We start from the raw sequence: 18042 nt of genomic DNA, 5'->3' as shown, positions 1-18042 counted from the left end.
CCTGGGGCACCATTAGCAGCTTTCACACCTGGATGGCTGGCTGCCAGATTTGAGATGTTTTGAGATTTGTTTGCAGAGTGTGCCAAATACACATTTTACAGAACTTTTAGCTGAAGCACAACACTCTTCAGACCTTTCAGAGAGCACTAAAAGTACAAAGACTCAATCTGGAGGGAATAGGAAAAGCTTATTACTGAAGAGAGCTAACAATACATGTTTTTAAAAGTGGAAAATTGGTCACGGCTGTGGACAAATAAGCTCAGCCAATGCTATGATAAATGCTCAGATAAAGACAAATTCCCCAGGTGATTTCCTAAGCAGATAGAGGAACAAGCCTCACAACCTTTACTCAGATTAGGCAGCCTTCTTAATGGCCATTTCTGTAACTCTACAACACTTTGATTAATTTGGCCCTTATGCGATCTTCCGAGGTGGCACTCACGTCGTCGCTCCTTCAATTTAATCTGGTACTAGAGGATGTTGTAGATTTTCCTGTCTTCAGAAAATGGTAAAGGATTATGTGAATTTTTAACTAGGTTGTACCTCATCCTCTGCATTGTATTTAGCGACCACACTAGCTGGTTTCATGTTAAATACACGAACTGGATCTCAAGTGAGCCCTTGGTGCTGCTAGACCAGCACTCTTGGCGTGCACAGTCCATGTATTCTCTCACTGTCCTAAAGTGACTAAACGGCTATTAGAATTTTAATGATAATGGACTATACAGCCTAAAGGGCTATCTCTTCTGCTCTCTCTCTTTAAAATCCCCATACCTTCGTCTTTTTCCTCAGTCTCCACAATGACTTTACTTTCTACTTTACAGAGAAATCTTGAAACAATCAGAAAAGAATTTCACTATCATAAAAATGAATATTAATGTAATCTACAAAGCTGTATGTCATCTTGACCCACCACCCTGTCTCTGACCTCGTCTATTCCTACTCTCTAACTTTCCACTTCACTGGCCAGCTTACTGTTCCTCAAACCCACCAGACACACTTGTTCGAGCAGATATTCACATGGCTGACTCCCTCACCTTCTTCAAATATTTATGCAAATGTGATGCCCTTCATGAAGACTACCCTGACCATCTATTTAAAAGTACAGAACTTCCCCTGGCCCTGATCATCCTTATTATTTTCCTCTGTGTTTTATTTTTCCACAGTACATGTAAACTACTAACGAAATATGCAATCTACTCTGCGTTAGTTTATTATTTTCTCTCTCCCTCTCTAGAGACTAAGCTCTGGAGGTCAAGGATCTTTCTGTATTCTGTTCACTGATTTATCTCAAACACTTAAAATATGCCTGGCATATAATAGTTATTCAATAATTATTTGTGGAAAGAATAAATAAACTTATAACATGTGTAGAACCAAAGTATGAAAAACCTTGTTAGACCCAGATTTTTGTTAATATATTGTGAAAATAAATTAAACTAAAATTAAACAATCTGCACTAGTCTTTGAGTCACCAAAGCACTTGCAGAACTCTTTGAAATTTTTTCAAAATACCATATTGTGTATAAATTACTATAAACCTTATGAATATTTTTATGTATTTTTAAATATTGGTTTCTTAGTATATTTGGAAAATTGGCCATCAGATAAAATGCTCACTTTATTACCACATCTTTAGCAAAATGGCTTATAATTCAGTGCTAGGAACTAAGGAGAGAAACTATCCCAGTTTCCACAGAATTTATATTCTGTTCCTTTTTTACCTTTACTACCTTAATAAAGCCTTTAAAAATCTCCTTCTATGAAATATTTGATTCTTTCTTGTGAGCAGCTATAGTTCATATTTTAAACTTAATACAAGTTGGCTTCTTTGACCTCCATTCCACCTACCTTCACTTTGGAAGGTGCTGGAATGCTAAAAGCCATGTTTACCACACTCTCTACATCTTGAACTTTAGATGTATATTAGGATCCTCCATTATTTGCATTCCTGAGGTACTTGGAAGGTGATACTGCAGCGGCAATCTTCTTCCATCTCTTGGCAACAGATGAGCAAATAAGACTAAGAGAAGATTAGTGACTTCCTTATACTCAAGAGTTCCACAGCTGTAAGTAGCAGATAAAGTATTCCAATTTGAATCTCTAAACTCCAATTCAGTGTTCTGTGTACTAGAATATGGCTGTATTTGGTGTATAAGTTCCTGTAGATAATTTTTGTTAATCTGACAAATTACACTTTGTCATTAGAAAACAATTTGACTAACAAGTTGGAAAATGACATTTCCTCAACTGTAACTTTTAGCAATAGACTTCCCCCATGAAAATGCAAAATTATATAGTTGACAGAGAAACATGGGTCTCTGAATGTGATATTTTATGTCAAGTTCCAACAATACCTTCCCTTTCCCAAAATCTCTGTGTGTCTCTCAACTACCCTTGAGTCTGTTGAAGGTGTTAATGCTGGAGCATGGCATTCCCACTGCTGGGTGACTACAGCACTAGCAATTACACTTTCTTCAAGAAGTTCTAATTCCTGAAGAATACTGGAACTTCTACTTCAACTATTAAAAGTGATAAAAGTTGCAATCGTTGCTGAAAATTTGAAGTAGCAGAAATTAGAATAAGAATAAACCATTTGTGGCTTCTTTCTTCACAATCTGATACTCATGTCCTGAGTGGGAGGCTGGAATACAACGAAGGGCAAGTCAAGGGTCAGTACTGGAGAAGTATTGAAAAGATGCCATTTATTCCAGGGCACAAGCAAGTATTTAAATAATATAAAGATAGTGAATGAGAATCTGATTGAAAGACACCAGGACCTCATTGGGGGAGGTGCTACAATAATTATTTATGAGACACAAAAGTTAAAAATTGACAACAGGAAATAACAGGACTCCAGGAGGTAGTATAGTCAGCTTGACTGTCTCAGGGTGGAGAATCTGGATAGGTTAGGAATTCTTCTAGGAAACAAGTCTTGCTTTCCACAGTATTGCAGAACTGCTCAAGGATACCAATTGTCATCAAATAACTTCTTTTTTTTTTTCTTTTTTTTTTTTTGAGGAAGATTAGCCCTGAGCTAACTACTGCCAGTCCTCCTCTTTTTGCTGAGGAAGCCTGGCTCTGAGCTAACATCCATGCCCGTCTTCCTCTAGTTTATACGTGGGACGCCTACCACAGCATGGTTGCCAAGCAGTACCATGTCCGCACCCGGGATCCGAACGAGCGAACTCCGGGCCGCCGAGAAGCGGAACGTGCGAACTTAACCGCTGCGCCACCGGGCCGGCCCCTCATCAAATAACTTCTTGATCTTTAAAAAGAAATTATTCCATAGGGAGAAAAAGCATATTAGTGCATGTCAAGAATCATATGGCTCTGCTGAATGATAACAGGAGTAGCCATTCTCTAAGTGAGGTACAGATCAGAGTGCAGGAACAAATGACTAAATGGCTAATACTGTGATCTAGATTTCTGCCTGTGCGGCTGCATGTTTGTTTGGCTTGATGATATTCTTGCCAATGCAAAAATCTTCTTATTCAGGCAAGTGGGTGGAAATTCACTGCATTAGGGACTAATACCTCCATCAGTGGAGATTCAGCCTCAGGGAATGCAACTAGAATGGTGCGAGTCTGTGCCATCACAATTGCTTAAACAGACACTCTGACATCTTAAGGTCTATCTTATAGGTCCAGCACACAAAGCAGGGCATTATATTCGTAATGTATGTTCTATCAAGCTGAACAAAAATTTTTTCTACTTTCACCCAAGAATATATTCAACTTGGATTCAAAAAGGGACCTAAGGGATTTGGTAAACACTGTACTTGGACACCTTTTAACAATCATCCTTAACTGGAGACAATATAAATCACTTTGTAAACTTGAAAGGTTATTTCTTCACTAGGATCATCTTCAATACTTAAGACATCTCTTTTAAATCTCTCTTTGAAAGCAATAAGAGTCCCAGTTCTACAAATTTGAGCAGGACATAATAATTGATGACTTTTCTCTCATTTGTATTCCAGGTGTCTTGCCTCCACAGTTAGAAAAAACAAGCTGGAATAATTCCTCCTGGTTCTTGGACTCTCTGAAGTTAATTCATGTGAATGATTCTTGAGTTTGGTAAGATCTTAAGTTTGTCTTGAGATGATCTTAGAAATGTTATCTATACAATATTCAGTCTTTGACCAATTGTAAAAGTTAAGCTCTAAGAACTATCTTTATTCTTTGGTTAAATACTTGATATGTAGATTTTAATTATTGCATAGAATTACAGAATAGAAATTCTTTCCAAAATATGACAATTATTAATTTAATTAATTATATTGAATAAGTTCATAGATATCTATTTCTCTTAAAAATGTCAATAATTCATACTCCATACCTATTTTCTTTATCTGTGAGCAATATATATTCTGTGGATAAGGAAACTTGAGTTATGAATTTGAGCATATAGTTGAGTTTTAACCTGAGTTAGGTCAAGTTATTTTGCTTTATCTATTTGTGTGCCCTTTTGAGCAAATATTTGAAATTAAATGAATGCATCTTTATCTTAGAAAATTGGTAAATAAAATAACATGTGTAGGTTTCCAAAATGTGCTCATAGCCAGCAAGAAGAGACTGGATAACGTATCTGGAAATAGTTACTAGGAGATTCTCTGATGCTTTTTTTTCCCAATTTCACTTCTCTCTCTCCCTCTCTCTGGCTGTGAGTATGTTTCTGTGTACCCTGCTTTATTTCCATTTCATTCCTCTCTTTCTCTCTCCTCTTTCCTAGACTCCAAAGCTCTTTCTCTCTTTCCTTTCCTATTATTGGCATCTGATGTCTGCTTAAGGAAAAAAAAGAACCTGAAGTATTATTTTTCTTAAAAATTTAATAGTCAATAATAATTTAGATTGATGGTTTAGTTTAACAGTGAGTTGAACTTTTATATTTTTGTATATGTCAAAACATAATTATTAAATGTACTTGCAAGTAGATCTAGCCATAGGAAACCATACTAACACTGAAAATTATGGTGACAGTGGCAGTGGTTTAGTGTGTTGACTATAAAATAAATGTGGGAACATCCTGAGAAAACACAAACAAGTTATTGTAGAACTTAATTTTTTAAATTGCTACATTATTGTCACTGCCTGCAAAATTCCACTGGGTTTTGTAGCACTCCCACTAACTAGTCCTTAGTTTTATGAAAAGAGAAAGGACTGGGAACATATTTGTATGAAGGTGTTCTTCTGAAGTGCTTCAGTGATAAACCAAGTTGTCTAGTTGAATACTCACAGAGTAATAAGCATTTTGAAAGAATTTACCAATACCTATTCCAATTTAAAATACTCATACTCTTTGATTATGCAATTCTTTTGTAAAAATTTCTTACAGAAATATATATGCATATTTATACACACTAACACACATTTTCACTGCAGCATTGCTGAAATATCAGAAAATTGAACTGAGATAGGTCTCCTTAGCTGAAGACTACAGCTAGTAAATGGCATCATTGTGCCTGGTTGACAGAGAAATAGCAACTAGACTCTGATAACGGATCTGCTCTCAACCCTGGAGGATGAGCTGGCAGCAGTATTACCTGTGCCCTACAACACATTACAGTTACCTTCCAGTTGACGAAATGTCTTGGAATGTATTGATGCCCACTGTGTCCTCAATAATTTGTTAGGAACTCTGAGAAATGTGAAAGAAGGAGCAATCCTTGAGCGTTTCCCTATGGAAATAGGACAACCATGAAATAATGATATACAGAAAAGGTGTTTTATGGTTAAGTAGAGTGAATATTCAGCCTGGTGAAAGTGGAGGTGAGCCTTGGGTGTAGGAGGAAGGACAGCATGAAGGAGGCTGGCGGTGGACTCACTGATAGAGGTGGTGGGCAAAGGTAGTAGGCAAACCTAGAATGTATAGAAATCACGACATGATCAATAAAAAAGAAGTGTGTATATTACTTTCACAGCTTTCTCATGTGCATTACCTCCTTTGGCCATCACAGCAGGTCTGTGAGGCAGGAGGTAAAAGCAGTGTGGCTGTAAAGCACAGTAGTTAATAGCCTGAACTTTGGAGTTAGCCATGGACCTGCCAAGAAGCTGTGAGGAAGTAACACAACTTCTCTAAGTGTTAGTTGCTGCTTCAGAAAATCCGCACAATCATACTACTTACATCATATGACTGTTCAACATGATTAAATGAGAAAAAGCCCTCTGCACATTCCACTCAGACAGTCAGAATATCTACGTGGTATCTGTGGTTTCTCTTTTACTAATTATGCTGCTGCAGAAATTGATGCTTCTGGAGGATGAAATTACAAAGCCAGAAAGTGTCCTGGCTGTGACTTAGAGGTAGGTTTTCTGTGTGTGAATCCAGTTACATTCTCTTCAAACAGAAAGGCAGGTGTGGAAAGAAATGGTGTGAGTCTGGCAGCAGTGGGTAGGATCACAGTGGAGTAACTAAAGTGAGGAGAACAGAGAAATGAATTTGGATAAGTAAGGATGTTCTGTGACAGGAGTTACATATTAGGAAAATTCAATTCTGTACCATATCGATAGGGAATCACTCTAAGTCCCAAGCCATACAGACAGATGGGGCATTAGAGCAGTGGCTTTCAATTCTTTTTTAACATGAAATGAATCATCTATTTAAGGAAATCTTATCCAGAGGCATATACAATTCAATTAAGAGCTGAGTGTGTGTGAATAGAACAGAGTTCTTTCTGTTGTGTTCATCTAGTGAGCCATCTTTATACTACAAATGAGGAAACTGAGGCTCAGAGATGCCAGCAATAGATCCAAATAACAGACTAAGTTACTGACACAACCCAGAATAAAATCCACTTCTCATTTCCTGACTCCTGAACCAGTGCTCCTGATAATCCACAAGAGTTCTTACAAGAAAGACCTCAGTGCTTGGGCTAGGAGAAAGAGGATGAGGTTCAGTAATGTGAATACAATGGCACATCCATAGTCTCCAGGGAATGTTCTGCATGTGTTTAGGGAGTAAGGGTGGAGGTGGGTTGTTGAAAAGCAAGAGTTACCTCTCAGCATCCACAGAGTTTAATAGTCCAAATATCAATTAGATACTACGCTACTTGCAAAATTTCTAAGATGTGACAGTCAGCCTCTGCTTAAAAATACCCAGTAATATAAGTTAGGTTTTCATTGTAGCTTTTCTTCTAGGTTGAAATAGTAACTCTCCTGAAATACCACATAACCTGTTCTTCTCTTCTGCAGTGGTGGAATGTAGGGTATGATCAAAATGCCATCTCCACAGCACACTAGTTATATAATCTTATACAAGAGATTTAATTCCTCAAGACCTCAGTTTATCTTCTTTACAATGGGAGCAGTAATGATAACTACTTCATGTAGTATCGTGAGGTTGAAATGCCATCATACTTGGCACAGTGCCCAGCAACACAGTGAATCTAAATTCTAATTGTTTAAGGATTATTACTGTGTTCTGAGATGCTTTGCTTCATTTGAGAAACAGAGGAAACTGAAAGAAATGACTTGGGCTGATTCAGATTTGAGTTTGTGATATTGAGCATCTGTGCATTTGCCAGAGCATCACAGTTTGTAATCTTCATCACTGAAAAATGTATTAGTCAGTGACTATGGAATTAATACTTTTAGATGTATTTTGATCACTTAATATTTAGAAGTAAGGCATAAAATTACAAAACAATTGCCATATTGTTTTCAAAAGAGTACAGGAAGAAAAACCCACTTCAGATTGTTTGGAGGATGCAACAGGATAATGATTGTAATGTGACTTAGCTCAGTGATTGGTGAGTAACAAACTCACATCATAATTACCTGAGAAGCAATGTTGATGCTTGAGGGCACTGACTGGAGTCAGAAAATATGGTCCACATTCTGTCTTCACCACTCACTGGCTGTGCAGCTTTGGTTAAGTTTCCTAAACTCTGAGAGCCAGTTACTTCATCTGTAAAACAGAGTGAATCATGCATTATTCTGTGCTTGGAGCAAGGTAGGTGCTCAAAACAGTTGGGTATTAATAATAACACTTACAAAGGGAGGAGGAGGAAAAACATTTCACATGGCAGAGCCATTGAAAAGGCAGGAGAAAAGGCTTGGAGGAAACCTTGCATTAATGGAATATTTATTTCCTAACATTTTTATGATCTATTTATTTTTATTGTGGTAACATTGGTTTCTAACATTATACAAATTTCAGGTGAGGTGTACATGGTTATGTATTTTGTTTTCTCTGTAGATTGCATGATGTTCACCGCCCAAAGACTAATTATAATCTATCACCACACACATGTGCCCAATCACCCCTTTTGCCCTCCCGCTTCTCCATTCCCCTCTAGTAAACAATCCAATCTCTGTTTATATGTGTTTGTTTGTCATTGTTTTTATATTATACTTATGAATCAGATGATATGGTAGTTGACTTTCCCCCTCTGACTAATTTCACTTAGCATAATATCCTCGAGGTCCATCCATGTTCTCACAAAAGATCAGGTTTCACCATTTCTTATGGCTGAGTAGTATTCCACTATGTATATATACCACATCTTTATCCATTCATCTCTTTTTGGGCGCCTGGGTTGCTTCCAAGTCTTGGCTATTGTGAATAATGCTGCAATGAACATAGGGGTGCATGTATCTTTATGCCTTCATGTTTTCATGTTCTTTGGATAAATATTCAGTAGTGTAATACCTGGATCATATGGTAGATCTATTCTTAATTTTTTGGGGATTCTCTATACTGTTTTCCATAGTGGCTGCACCAGTTTGCTCTCTGACCAGTAGTATATGAGAGTTCCCTTCTCTCCAGATCCTCTCCAACACTTGTTTCCTGTCTTGATAATTATAGCCATTCTGACAGGCCTGAGGTGATATCTCATTATAGTTTTGATTTGCATTTCCCTGATAGTTAATGGTGTTGAACATCTTTTCATGAGCCTTTTCACCATCTGTATATCTTCTTTGTAGAACTGTCTATTCAGATCTTTTGCCATTTTTTGATTGGATTGTGAATTCTTTTGTTGTTGAGATATACGATTTCGTTGTATATTTTGAGTATTAACCCCTTATCAGATATATGGTTTGCAAATATCTTCTCCCAATTGTTAGGTTGTCATTTCATTTTCTTGATGGTTTCCTTTGCAGTGCAGAAGATTTTTGGTTTGATGTAATCCCATTTGTTTATTTTTCTATTGTTTCCCTTGCCTAGTCAGACATGGTTCTTGAAAATATTCTGTTAAGACTTATTTTTAAGAGTGTACTACCTATGTTTTCTTCTAGAAGTTTAATGCTTTTGATACTGGCCCTGGTACCAGTTCCCCTACAATACACTGAGCACATGTGGGGTTAAAACCAAAATCACTCACCCCTTTCCCTACTTACTCCTCAGCTTCCTGGCACCAGAATCCACCATCCTCCATGGAGGCAGACAACCAAGGACACCCACCTGTGGATTCCCTTATTTCACCAACCTCCTTCCTGTAAGCAGCCTCACAAGGCTAAATGCAGGCTGGTAGGAAAGCTCTGACCAGCAAGACCACATGCTCCCTCTCCCTACAAGCAGCTGCATTCTTTGCAACCTATGAAACTCCTTTCCTCTCACCTTCAGGGAAATGAGATGAATTTGAGGACTCCCTCTCATCTCTTGGCTGATGTCACTCAGAGTAACAACACTTTCCTTGCCATAAGCCTGGTGTTCCAGTTTTTATTTGTTGCCTCTTGTGTGGCAGGTAAAAAAAAACAATGTTTGTGGCCAGTAACAAGCTGGTGATCCAGCCAAGAGGCTTTTACCCATGGCTCTGCCGCCCCGGGATGATTGGAATTTCCTTGGAAGCAGTCCAGCAGCTGCCTAGGTCATATGCCTTAGGGATAGTCCTCAGTACTTTCCATCTGTCCTGGCGACATTGGCCCTAGGCACACTTTCTTATCACAGGGAAACAGGTTCTAGATTTGTTTATTTGTTTTTGCTTATGGTCCCTTGATGGAGTCAATCTGCAATAGGGTAAGCCACCTTAAGCATGCCCTTGAACTCCTTTCCCCTCCATCTGGGGTCCTTTCTGTTCACAGGGGGAACTTCTGGGTGAGCATATGGAGTTGGAACAGTTGTAAGATTTTCTACCCTACATCTGGGAACTGGTTCATTGGTGTCTGGTATTTCTGTATCTGCATCTGTGTGTCTGTCCATTTCTGTGTATCAGAATGGAGAACAATTCCCCTGCCTGATATAGTAAGAGCATATAAATCCACCCTTCTGGCAATGCTAATTAAACATGCTAAAGGGCATCTCACTTTAAAATGACCAAAATGGGGCAATTTCAGTTTACTCAACCTAGCGTATTTACATATGCAATTGGGAAAAGCCAGTTACAAAGTTAAATAACCAACAGGAAGCCTATTTTAGTCTTTTGAGGATTCTAAATAAAATCAGGAATACTCTAGTGCCTCTTTAAAAGAAAATAATTGAAGAATTAAACATGCCAGCAGCTGAAGCCAAATCTGCTGCTCCTCTCTTCTATATTGCTTAGCTTACCCACTTTCACTCCCCTGAAATTCCTGATGTAAAATTAAGCAAATGAAAACAAGTAAACTTTTGAGATAATTTAGAATTGTAATGCCCATTCTGGGTAATCTCTTCTTTAGATGACTCCACTTTAAGTGTCAACTTTAAAAAAAGAAGATTGAAAACCTCTATATGGAATTCAGTCTTTGATTAATATGCAAAAACATCTAAAAGACAGTTATTTAACACAACATAAAATGATCTTTGGTAAAAGCAAGGCTGTTTAAGTTTGCTTCTTTGATTAAAATAAATTTGTTTTCAGAGTTATCAACATTGGATGTCATGCAGACAGGATATCTCTGTTACAAAAATTGTCAGCAAAAGTAATAACTTAGAATAATAGCTGATTTTGTTTGATGTTTCATGAGGTATTTGCAGACAATCTAAATATAATTATGAAAGACAGGTAAACTAAATAGAAATTTAAAAAGATAAAAGTTTTTGGAGAAATTTTTCAACAGTAATTATGTATGGATGTATTTAGAACATTATGATGTATGTACTTAAATCAAAGTAAGATGATGGCTAGGGGCACTAATGTCACACGCGTTTTTTGAGAAAAATCTAAACATAATTGCTGGAAGCAAATAATTTAGATAAAGAAACAAGAGTAAGAGTTTTGGGGTGAAAAAATTATGTTTTATGCAATATTTTCTTGAAAAAATAGCTTCCAAAATATTTTTGGTAACAAAATTTTACAGTTTTGCTAAATTAAGTTAAAATGATAAAATTTGTTGAGTATCTCAGTCATTTTCCAAACAAGATAAAATATTAAGAATTAATTACTAAACATAGATTTACTTGCCTTTGTTTTCTTATCTCAGATAAACCAAAAGTTGCTTAAATTTATTGGTAAATGTGTTTTGCAAACACTGAGAAATCTTCTATGGGAAAGCACATATTTCTAGATAGCCTGTATACAAAGAAAGAGAAATGTATGTTTTCAGTAAGGAGGAATAAAAAGTAGAGATATTTTTGTTTGTTTTGTTTAAAAAGACAAATTTATCCTAAACTACTAGGAAAAATAGGAATAAGACATGGGAGAAATTCTGAATGAAAAAAGTAAGTGACAAAAGGTTTATGGAAGTAAAACCCTGAGAAAAGAGTTTTCTACATGGTCAAGTTGGCTAAAATTAATGTAAATCTAGTTAAGTAAATTATTTAAATGTCAAGAGCAAGTAGGTACAAAATTAAAATTTAGTCTTCTCTGTCTTAAAATAATTTTTTTAACTTTGTTTTGCTCTTGGTAAAAAAGATATGAAAGAGTTTTTTGGCTGTTTTAGCTCTGCCTTTGTTCCTATTGCTACTTTTATTGGATGTATAACTGAAGATTATTTCATAGGGACCTATGGATAAATGTTATTAATATAAATATTTAAAAAATTGTATAACATTCCTGAAAATCTAATCTCTCTGGATTGTCTGCTATAATTCTGGTTGTTATCTCAAACTGTTGTATGTCACAGAAATAGCCAAGTGTTTTTCTCAGTTGCCATTTTTAACTCTTTTGTTGTTTATAGACAGTTTTACTCAGATGTTTTTGCAAATATATTTCATCTTTGGACAGATTCATGGAAAGGACTCTGACACTCCTTTAGAATACAGGTTTCTGATAAACTTCCAGATTGTTTAACAGAGGTGGGTAGGAAATTACAGAACTGTAACTGAAAAACTGAAAGCCTCATGAAACTGCTGATAGAAGGTCAAGAGTTGGTTACATAAAACTAAAGGAACTCATAGGGATGATTATACTTATTATGACTCTTTGTTTAAAATATTGCTGATTTTTTAATTTTTTTTTTGAGATTAATAACTACCGTTTTCTCTTAAGGAACTATGACTGATAGTAATTTGTAAAGAAAATTGAAACATTTATTTACCTCCTTACTCAATCCCTCCAGAATTTTGAAACTCTTAATATGTATTGTTTTCTTGGCAATATAGTTGTATGCATAAGTTCAATAAAAATCTGTTCTTCTTATAACAGAACATAATTGCAAACATTGGTTACAGTACCAAGGCTTTGACTGGAATAGCATATTTGAGAAAAATATACAGACTCAGATATGACCAGATAGATTTTGAAGAATGAACATTGAATTTATGAAATAAAGACACTTGGAAATATTGGCCTGGTACTTTGCTTACATGGTTCCAAGCACACATACTTGACAATCAAAGAAGGTCACTTATCAGGCAGGTGCAAAGAACCTCAATATTTTAGGGACCTCAGAAAAGAGGAATTCCCCCAAATCTGTTGGTATTGCAGGAGGAGTCTGATGACAAGTTTTGGGCTGGCTTTCCTGGCTCCAAGAGACTTTTAAAGTTAAATCTGAGATTCCTTATAAAAGTTCCAGCAAAGCAGATTTAAAAGAGCTTGTATGATAAGTTGCTATTCTTGCTGTAGTTATGTAAGCAAATGGGCCACATTTATTGAAACTAGACTTATGTTGAAAATAAGTCGATCTTAACTTGGCAATCTGTGGTAAAAAATGGGGATGATTCTAGAGAGAAAAAATTATGTTTCAATAAAAACTATAATACAGATTTGTGGATGTTGGATTTTGGTTCTTTCAATTGCCTTTGAGGGTTTTTTCCTACTTGTAAACTGAACTAAATCTTGAATTGTTCTGGTATCCTGAAATATCTGAAATCACAAATTTCCAAACTAATATTTTCCACTTTTTCCATCATTTTCATTTGGAATCTTTGAGAACTGAAATTGCCCTTTTTCCTGAACCCTTGAAAACTGAAGCTAGACATCTTGATATAAAATTCAGAAATGTTCATGTCTGCTACTGTGTAACCCTCTCGGAAAGATACATCAGTGCCCAATGACACCATCAGAGACATTTCAAACTGCGAAAGATGTTATGATCCTGAATTCCAGAAAGCTTCTTGATTACCTGTCCCCTGGGCTCAGGAACTGGTTTATAATTTGCTCCAACCATTAACCTTGTGTTTTCTTTTTCTTTCTATAAAAATTCTTCTTATTAAATACCTGGTTACTTACTTAAATGATATAGGCCTAGCATTGGGAGCCCACCTGCATCACTGCTTTATTAAGAGACTGGTTCAATGAGATGGAACAAGCTATGCCCCTTATGAGCATGTATCCAGAGGTACCAGGTCCGAACTAATTTTCAGGACTGTTTTCTTGGATTCCCCAAGGGATTAAGTCTATTTTTCAGGGACTGTTAAAATTTGAGCTATCTATACTTCTTATCCTTCTGGTCATATACTTATGTACCTTTAGATGTTTTTCCAAACTGTTGAACAAAGTAAAAAAATTCTAATAATACAAAATGTCAACCTGAACTGGTAACAACAACAAAAAATTTCCAAATGAACGTTAAACATTTCATTCCTCTAACCCAGATATATGCCCCCTTTCAGTGAGAAGTAGATATAGACCAGTCATTGCCCCAAATCACTCAATATTGAGGAATGAACATAAAATAGGGGAGAATTGATGCCAGCCTTGATATTGGTTCTCCTAGATTAAGCCCAGCATTTATGGAGTTAAATCCAAAAGCATTCATTGCCTTTCCCTGCCTACTCCTTGGCTTCCTGGCACCAGAATCTACCATAAACCACAGGGGCAGGCAAGCAAGGGCATCCAGCTGTGGATTCCCTTAGGTCACCATCCTCCTCCCTTCAGGCAGCCTCATAAGGCCAAATGCAGGCTGGTGGGAAAGTGCAAATAGCAAGGCCACAGGCTCCACCTACCTAAAAGCAGCCACATTCCTTGAAATATTTAAAATCTGTTACCTTCCATCATTTAGGGAGATGACACAAATTTGAGGCCTCACTCTCATCTCCCAGCTGATGTCATCTGAAATAAAACCCCTTTCCATTCCACGAGCCCAGCATTCCAGTTTCTATTTTGCCCCTCTTGAGTGGTGCAAAATGAACCTGTATTTGTGGCCGATAACAGTTTCAGATCTTACATTCAAGTCTTTAATCCATTTTTAGTTAATCTTTGTGTATGGTGTAAGATGATGTTCTACCTTCGTTCTTTTGCATGTGGCTGTCCAGTTTTCCCAACACCATTTATTGAAGACACTCTCCTTTCTCCATTGTATGCTCTTGGCCCTCTTCTCAAAAGTTCATTGTCCATAGATGTGTAGGTTTATATCTGGGCTCTCAATTTTGTTCCATTGATCTGTGTCTGTTTTTATGCCAGTACCATGTTCTTTTGGTTAAAATAGGTTTGGAACATATTTAGAAATCAGGGTGAGTGATACCTACAGCTTTGTCTTTTTTCTCAGGATTCTTTTGGTCATTTGGGGTCTTTTGATGTTCCATATAAATTTTAGGATTATTTATTCTATTTCTGTGAAAAATATCTTTGGAATTATGAGAGGGGTTGCACTGAATTCTTAGATGGCTTTAGGAAGTATGGACATTTTAACTATGTTACTTCTTCCAACCCAAGAGCACAGAGTATCTTTCAATTTCTTTGTGTCTTCTTAATTTCTTTCAACAATGTTTTGTAGTTTTCAGTGTACAGATCCTTCAGCTTTTCAGTTAAGTTTATTCCTAGGTATTTTATCCTTTGTGTTGCAATTGTAAATGGTATTATATTCTTAAATTCTCTTTCTGCTACTTTGTTGTTAGTGTATAGAAATGAAATGCAACTGATTTTTCTATGTTGATCTTGTATCCTCCAAGTTGATCATATTCATTTATTATTCCTAAAACTTTTTTAGTGGATTCTTTAGGGTTTTCTAGACGTAAAATATTATCTGCAAATAGTGACAGTGTAAGTTCTTCCTTTGCAATTTGGACCCCTGTTACTTCTTTTTCTTGCCTGACTGCCTGGCTAAGACTTCCAATACTATGTTAAATAAGACGGGTGAAAGTGGGCTTCTTTGTGTGGTTCCTGATCTTAGAGACATAGCTTTCCGTTTTGCTCCATTGAGGATTATATTATGTGTGGGTTTGTCATATATGGCCTTTATTATGTTGAGATTCTTTACGTCTATATCCATTTCATTCAGAGTTTTCATCATAAATAGATGCTGTTTCTTGAATGCATTCTCTGCAACTACTGATGTGATCACATGATTTTCATCCTTCATTTGGTTGGTGTGGTTTATCACATCGTTTGATTTGTGGATGTTGAAGTATCCCTGCATCCCTGGAATAAATCTCACTTGATCGGGGTGTATGATCTTTTTAATGTATTGTTGTATTAGATTTTCTAGTATTTTGTTGAGGATTTTTGCATCAATGCTGATCAGTGATGTTGGCTGCTAATTTTCTTGGTTTGTGCCGTCCTTGTCTGGTTTTTGTATCAGGATAATGTTAGCTTTGTAGAATGACTCAGGAAGCTTTCCCTCCTCTTCAATTTTTTGGAAGAGTTTGAGAAAAATAGGTATTAACTTTTCTTTGAATCTTTGGTAGAATTCACCAGGGAAGTCATTGGGTCCTGGAGTTTTATATTTTTGGAGTTATTTGGTTACTGTTTCAATTTTATTACTGGTGATTGGTCTATTAAAATTCTCTATTTCTTATTGAGTAAGTTTTGGGAAAATTATATGATGGGAAGAATTTATCCATTCTCTCTAAATTATCCCAATTGTTGGCATATAGTTTTTCATAGTATTCTCTTATAATCTTTTGTGTTTCTGAGATGTCCATTGTAATTTCTCCTCTTTCATTTCTGACTTTATTTATTTGAGACTTCTCTCTCGTTTTCCTGGTGAGGCTCGCTAAAGGTTTGTCAATTTTTTTTTTTTTTTATCATTTCAAAGAGCCACCTCTTGGTTTCATTGATTTTTTCTATGGTTTATTTTTTAGTCTCTATTTCATTTATTTCTTCTCTGATTTTTATTATTTCCTTCCTTCTCATGATTTTGGGCTTTATTTGTTCTTCATTTTCCACTTGTTTTAGGTACACTGTTAGATTGTTTATGTGAGATTTATCTTATTTGTTGGAGTAGCCCTGTTTTGCTATAAACTCCCCCCTTAGAACTGCTGTTGCTGTATCCCCAGAATTTTGGCATGTTGTATTATCAGTTTCATTTGTCTCCAGATACTTTTTGATTTTCCCTTTAATTTCTTCATTGCCCCAATTATTGTTGAGCAGCATTTTGTTTAATGTCAACATATTTGATGTTTTTCCTATTTTCTTCCTGTTGATTTCTAGTTTTGTGCCTTTGTTGTCAGAAAAGATGGTTGGTATTTCAGTCTTCTCAAATTTATTGAGACTTGTTTTGTGGTCTAATATGTGATCAGTCTTGGAGATTGAAAGGAATGTATATTGTGTGGTTTTGGTTGCAATCTTCTGTATATTTCTACTAAGTACATCTGATCTAATGCGTCATTTAAGGCCAATGTTACCTTATTGATCTTCTGTTTGGATGATTTATCCACTGGTGTAAGTGGAATGTTAAAGTCCTCTAATGTTATTTTAGTAGTATTTCTCCTTTTATATCTCTTACTAATTTCTGTACATATTATGTGCTTCTATGTTGAGTGCATAGATATTTACAAGTATTATATCTTCTTGTCGGGTTGTTCTCTTTATTATTATGTAGTGCTCTTCTTTCTCTCTTGTTACAGTTTTTGTTTTAAAGTCTATTTTGTCTGATATAACTATTGCTACCCCCGCTTTCTTTTCATTACCATTTGCATGGAGCATCTTTTTCCATTGCTTCAGTTTCAGTTTATGAGTGTCTTTATGTACGAAGAGTGTCTCTTGCATGCAGCATATACATGGGTCTTGTGTTTTTATCCAATCGGCCACTCTATGCCTTTTGATTGAAGCGTTTAGTCCATTGACCTTTAAAGTAGCTGTTCATAAATGTACGTATGCTATTTTGTTACTTTTTTTCTCTGTGCTTCAGTAGTTCCTTTCTGTCCTTTTCACCTTCTCTTGCTCTCTTCACTTGTGGTTTGATGGCTATCTTTGGTATTATGTTTGCATTCCTTCTCTTAATATTTTGTGGATTAATTTTAGGTTTCTGGTTTGTGATTACTATGAGGTTCATATATAACAACCTCCCTGTATAGCAGTCTATATTAAGCTGATGATTTCTTTGGTTTGACCTCTTCCTGAAAGCTCTACTCTTTTACTCCTCTCCTCCCACATTTTATGTTTTTGTTACCATATCTAACCTCGTTTTTTTTGTGTGTGTATCCATTACCCTCTTATCATGGAAATAGGTAATTTTAGTATTTTTGTCTTTTGACCTTCATATTATCTTCATAGGTGTTATATCTGCTACCTTTACTGTATTTTTGCCTTTACCATGATCTTATTGCCATTTTTTGATAATTTTCTTATGTCTATTTGTGATCTGCTCTTTCCCACTTAAGAAAGTCCTTTTACAATTTTTTGTAATACTGGTTTCTTGGAGAAAATCTCCTTTAATTTTTGTTTTTCTGGGAAACTCTTTATCTCTGCTTCCATTCTGAATGACAACATTGCCAGGTATATTCCTTTCTGTAGGCTTTTTTCCTTTTGTCACTTTAAATATTTTGTCCCACTCCCTTCTAACCTGTAATGTTTCTGAT

The 18042-nt window shown here is 36.0% G+C and overlaps 1 long non-coding RNA gene across 1 annotated transcript in view; it reads left to right on the top strand.

The window, feature by feature from the left end:
- LOC138921105 (uncharacterized) overlaps positions 1–18042 on the top strand; it is a 72356-nt gene that overhangs the window by 26259 nt on the left and 28055 nt on the right. Inside the window, exon 2 of the long non-coding RNA XR_011433388.1 lies at positions 3983–4079. This is a non-coding gene — a long non-coding RNA (uncharacterized lncRNA). The remainder of the gene's footprint in view (positions 1–3982; positions 4080–18042) is intronic.

Source organism: Equus caballus, chromosome 27, assembly GCF_041296265.1.
Source record: "Equus caballus isolate H_3958 breed thoroughbred chromosome 27, TB-T2T, whole genome shotgun sequence".
NCBI classification, from domain to species: Eukaryota; Metazoa; Chordata; class Mammalia; order Perissodactyla; family Equidae; genus Equus; species Equus caballus.
The sequence above is the reverse complement of the archived record's forward strand: the minus strand, read 5'-3'. Positions and strand labels throughout refer to the sequence as shown.